Source organism: Lipotes vexillifer, unplaced genomic scaffold (assembly GCF_000442215.2).
Source record: "Lipotes vexillifer unplaced genomic scaffold, Lipotes_vexillifer_v1.1 scaffold897, whole genome shotgun sequence".
Classification (NCBI taxonomy): Eukaryota; Metazoa; Chordata; class Mammalia; order Artiodactyla; family Lipotidae; genus Lipotes; species Lipotes vexillifer.
This window is the reverse complement of record NW_006785587.1, coordinates 675792-681791: the sequence shown is the minus strand read 5'-3', so window position 1 is coordinate 681791 and position 6000 is coordinate 675792.

Below are 6000 nucleotides of genomic sequence, written 5' to 3'. Positions count from 1 at the left end.
GGAATCAACCATAAAACCATCTCCTCCAGCCTTGGAGCCTCGCTCTCTGGAGTCTAGCACAGTGCCAGGCAGGCACAGAACAAGTGCTCAGCCAGCAGTTACTGCCATAAATGAATGCGTGTTTGCTTCTTGGAGGATAATAAATGTCAAGTTACATACACCTTCCCCTTACTGAATAAATGCAAAATGTTTAATTATTACAATAGATAATAAATCTCCCTTGCTCTTCTACCATTAAGCCACAATATAAAACAGCCTATGGCTGCCTCACATTTTCCAGGCCACTCAGCAGCATACTGGTACTCAAAAATAAACCTCATGTGCAGTGGTTAAGAATCCACCTGCCAATGCAGGGTACCTGGGTTCAAGCCCTGGTCCGGGAAGATCCCACGTGTGGCGGAGCAACTAAGCCTGTGCACCACAACTACTGAGCCTGCACTCTAGAGCCCATGAGCCACAACTACTGAGCCCGTGCGCCAAGAGCCAATGCTCCACAACGAGAAGCCACTGCAATGAGAGCCCCACACACCACAACAAAAAGTAGCCCCTGCTCACCACAACTAGAGAAAGCCTGCGCGCAGCAACGAAGACCCAAAGCAGCCAAAAATAAATAATTAAAAAAAAAACCTCATGAGATAAATACCATTATTCTTTACTTTTGTGAGTAATGAACTAAATAGTGTCTCCCTTCTACTACAAAAGCTGAAAAACAACATTGAAACCCTCACTCAGAATTGCCTAACCTTTTCCAAAATTCTGCTTTAATCTTGTGAAAAAGAGTACTTACAAGATGTCCAGAGCAGAACTAAAGAACAGTTTCTAAAGGAAACCTGAACTCCCAACTGGCCTAACTATAAGCACCGTGGAAATTGTTTAGACCACCTTAAGTCAGGACCACCATTCCACTTCTTTCAATTCTGTGGTTCATTGCTTCCCACACTGGGAAGCCCCCAACCACCCAATCTTATTGAACAAATCCCAAATAACTGAATGCTATTCTCCAAGCATTCATATTTAATTTATAATTCAAACAGAATTTACAAAAAAACAAAAAACCAGACTGTCTGCCTAGAGTTAAAAAAAGAATAATTTTTTAAAAAACACAGCACTGTACTTAGGGTTGTAACACAAAAGGCTGAAGCTACAGATAACTAAAAATATAAGTGGTTTCCTATTTGGTGATATCAGTGTGGAAGCAAGGGTGCAGGCTAGGTTATCTGCCTGAGCTTAGCTTTTTCACCTAGGTGTCTGTTATTTGGAATTCTACTATTTGACATTTATTCCTTTGAAAAAAGCTTTGTCCTCTCTTTGCAGGTTTCTAAAAAACATTCCAATTTTATATTTTATGACCCAGGCTCTAAGAGTTCAAAGATAAGTTAATTGTTGACCTTGCCTTCAAAAGTTTACAGTCTGGCTGAAGAAAATGAATACAAACAAGTAAAAGAGAAATAAGAAATAAAATATAAACAAATAGTCATGGAATTCCTCAACAGGCAGTGGGAGCTTGGAAAAGGTATGAAGTTTTCATAGAGGAGACCTTCTATTGAAAGTTGTGACTAAATGTTTGCAGACATTAAGGGCCCTGCGGCTGGCACTCCCGATAGATGGAGCAGTAGGGGCAAAGGGGAGAAATGAAACACCAAGGGCATGAAGGACCCAAGTGGATCCACCTGGCTGCAGAAAGCAAGTTTACGCCTGACGGGTAGGCAAGAGTTAGGCTGTGGAGGGCCTTAGAAGCTAGACTAAACACTTTTCTCAAACATATAGCATGTCACTTAAAGCACATTAAGTAGAATGGAGAAACTATTCGTGACTGACTAGCCTGACCACAGCTTATCACAGACCTTATTCACAGCAAGGGAAAAGGGTTGATGCCACTTCCTTACAGAGGAGGTGGGCTACCAGCTTTTCCAGTCCTTTTGACTTAGCCAGTACACACTCCCAACAGGGCACAATTCAAACCCTTGGCTGAATCACAGCCCTCCACAATTTTGCACTAACTCTCCAGTTTTATCCTCCCAAACAACTCAGGCTGATCAAAGTTTACTCACTTCTGGCTCCTTCTGGCCTCCACCCACCAGAATATTCCATAATTTCTACCTCTCCATGGACTACTTTGAGGACTCAGCTCCAATCCAAAGGGTGACATAAAGCATCTGAACATTACATGAGCTTGAGGTGTTCTCCCTCACCTCTCAACTTTTTATGGAAATTATTGCCTGAATATTTTATTCTGCAATTACTCACATGCTAACTTATCACATCTGTTATTGTCCCAAATTTCTTTCCCCAACCAAAAGACAGAGAGGACAAATGTTTCATTATTGCACAAACCACTAGAATCAGAAGAGAAAGGAAAGTAGACATACAATTTTTGTACTTCTCAAGTGCAAGGCTGGAAATTAAAAGACAGAAGTCAGTGAGATCTGTTCCCTTGGTCAGGGTTATTATCACATGGTATAAATTTCATAAAAACGAATACACAGTCCTTGTACAGCTAAAAGGAATTAGCTCAAAATCTGGAGATCTGGCATAGTGTAAATTTATCTGAATTGTCCCAGCTAACTGAGCACAAGGAAATTATTAATCCGCATCATGTGTTTTATGTGCACTGCCATCTGTTTTTAAGTAACAGGTTATGCTTACACTAGCATTTTACAGATAATATTTTCATACATATTCATTTTTCATACTTGACCCACACAGGCAATATTATTCCTAAATTACATCTGAGTTAACTGTGGCCCAGGAGATTGGTGTCTGGCCCAAGGTAACATAGCTACATGGAGTCAGAGAAATGAACCAAGTTTATTGGATTTCAGGCTAACTCTGAATCAGCAGAGTTAGGAACAAATATTATTTCTAAAATACATTCCCAAACTTACACTTACCAGTTTAATAGGAACCTTACTTGATGTCACTAATACTCTTAAGATTTCGTGATAGATTCTATTCCCGTGTCTCAGAGAGAAGATTTTTATTTTCTACAATGGTTCTCTTCTGAGACTTAGGGTAAAGAAATCACACAATGGTGAAACTATACACAAGACAGCTATGCTCCCTTCGTAAGCTGAAGTTCAATTTATTCCCAAAGTAATGTGAGCTGTGCTGATTCCCTCTCTCTGCCAGACAGAGCGACATCTCTAAACTCTCAAAACACATTCAAGAGATGGCCATGCCATCACTGTCTACTTAACAAAGATTTTTTAAAAGTGTGTGTGTGGGGCTTCCCTGGTGGCGCAGTGGTTGGGAGTCTGCCTGCCGATGCGGGGGACGCGGGTTTGTGCCCCGGTCCGGGAGGATCCCACGTGCCGCGGAGCGGCTGGGCCCGTGAGCCGTGGCCGCTGGGCCTGCGTGTCCGGAGCCTGTGCTCCGCAGCGGGAGAGGCCGCAGCGGTGAGAGGCCCGCGTACCGCAAAAGAAAAAAAAAAAAAAAGTGTGTGTGTGGTATGTGACTGTTCTCCCTTGTTTTACAAAGAGAAATTAATATAGTAGTAACAAATGTATAGATAGCACATTTAGCATAGTCTAAATCCAGTAAATTAAAATATTCACTACTACATATAGGTCTAAAAAGCATAGGATAGTTTTAAGCCTCTGTTGTAACAACAGGTACCTGACAAAACAAGCTCTAAAGTGAATGAAAGTGTATATCAAACTTGGATCTAGGCACATTCTATACACATATACTTTATATAATATATGGCATATCTGTTTCTATACTCCTAGGAAGATGCACTTAAGATTTTTAAATATCTATACTTTTGAAAAATATTCCAATTCTTAAATGTCAAAACCAAGAAAGACAACTCTTTCAATATTAAGGACACAAGTGTATTTTAGACATACCCTTTGAAGTTAAGACAACTGAGAAGAAAAAGAAATGAAAATACTGAGACTACATGGTTCTCAAACTATTCATTCAGGCACTCCACAAAATAGGAACTAAAAATAAAGTTCAATTCATTACATCCTCACCACTCACACTGCAATAGTAGTTGCTTTCCAAAGAATTTTCTTGCACTTTGCTAAATACTAAAATTTAGTCCCCTGAAACTTTTTTTCTTATTTACAGCAAGTATCAATGTCCTAATGCAATTAGGTAAAGGCATCTTGACAAAAGGTGCTCATGTTTTCCACCATTTTAATGTGAGAATTTAAAATATAGTTTTCTCTATGGTGTTAATTTTTTAAAAAAGTGTATGTGTTGGCAGGTTACATATTGTCTAAAAGAACAGTAATATACAGTTGCATATGAAACAGCATCCTGAAACATAAAAAAAAATTTTTTCATTAGAATTCAACACAGTATCTGGATAATAGTGAGGTTTAAGTGGGATTCCTAGCTGCTTTTCCTAGTATCTAATGTATATAACTCATTCAAATAATTCACTGACACTCCAAGAAAAATCTTAGCTGTGGTGTAAAATATAGCTTTTGATAAAAGTAGAATTTTTTGAAAGGTAAAATGACAGATCTGTGAGAGTGCAAAATAAAAACTCAGTAATATTTCTGTTTTGAGCCATGTTAAAACAGTAAAAACTTTACAAAATACAGATGAACCAAATACAGTCTTCCCAGATAGCAGAAGGCCAGACTAGGTCACTGATCTGAAAGGATCCAGCTACCAGAGCAATGTAGTAGCCACCTGAAAGTAATTACTGAATTCAGTTTCTGAACATGGTCATTTCCTCTAATCTTCATATTGGTAACTCACTAATATAAACATTTACTTTGATGGGTTTGATCAACTCTAATAACATAGTTCCAAACAATGAAATGAATCTGACATCTGTATTAAATAAAGGCAATTTATGTTTTAAGAAATTAAGAACAGTTTTGATCATATATAAATGAATATGTAAGAAATCAAATAAGTATGTATGTGTACATACATGACTTTAATTTTGGAAACACAAACACTTTAGCTAATCATTTTAATAAAAAGATACCCAATATTTTATGTCTACTGTGTCCATTGTTAACACTGTAGGTAAAACACTAACACCCTCCTATATAACTAAGAGAAACAGATTAACTTTATCATCCAGAAACCTCTGACAGCATATGCAATTTCCTATTTCCCATATCCTGAGAGTGTCTGTCCTCTTTTCTCCTGCTTCTTTTTCTCATGAACCCTGAAGCTTAATGACAAATATGAAAGTCATCATTTCCTCCTTTATGAAGTATATTGAAGACAGAGAAGCATTAAAATCATTTCACATTAATTTAGCAAAGCTATTTTATGCCAACTTTATTACCACAACACACAATAGACATTTCAGTATACCATGAACAATTACATAGTGATTTTACAACTACACTAGTTACTCCGGTTAACAAAATATTTCTTTATAAAAAATCTCTTCGAAAGGAGGTTACATTCACGTCTTCATTTAATATCATAAGGTTGTAACAATGGTCATAGTAGATTCAAAAACAGAAAATTACTTACCTTAAACATCTGTATTCTCCAAAGGTATATACTCTACTTGGATCAGTCAAGGTTCAGGCTTCCTGCAACACTCAGAGGATTTTGGAGCTACTGAACTTAGTATACCCAAGAAATAGCCAAACTCCCCCCGCAGAGTCTCCTGATTTTGCTAATTCAGGGGTCATTAACAAGGTCAAGGGATGCCACAGGATTCACCAGTGAACAAAGACCCTAAATGGGTAAATTAAGATGGAACTGCTCAAAAGATTTCACTCAGGAAACTGAGGTTACAGGTAGGTAATTTCTAGCTTTGTAGAGAATTATATTGAAATGATATGGCTCCAGAAGGCTTTCTGAGTAATAGCTCAGTCTCAGTTTCATAATCTGGCTAAAGTCCAATTTGGAGACTTGGCTGCAGCATAGGGGTGGATTTCTCCTCTTTGACGAAAAGCAAAAGGAGTAGGAAGAAAGAGGTTGAAAGAGAAAAGCCTGTGTAGTTGCTGCACAGACCTCAAAGTGGGTAACATCTATGTCAGCTACCCTGAGTATTACCAAACAGGCCCATGG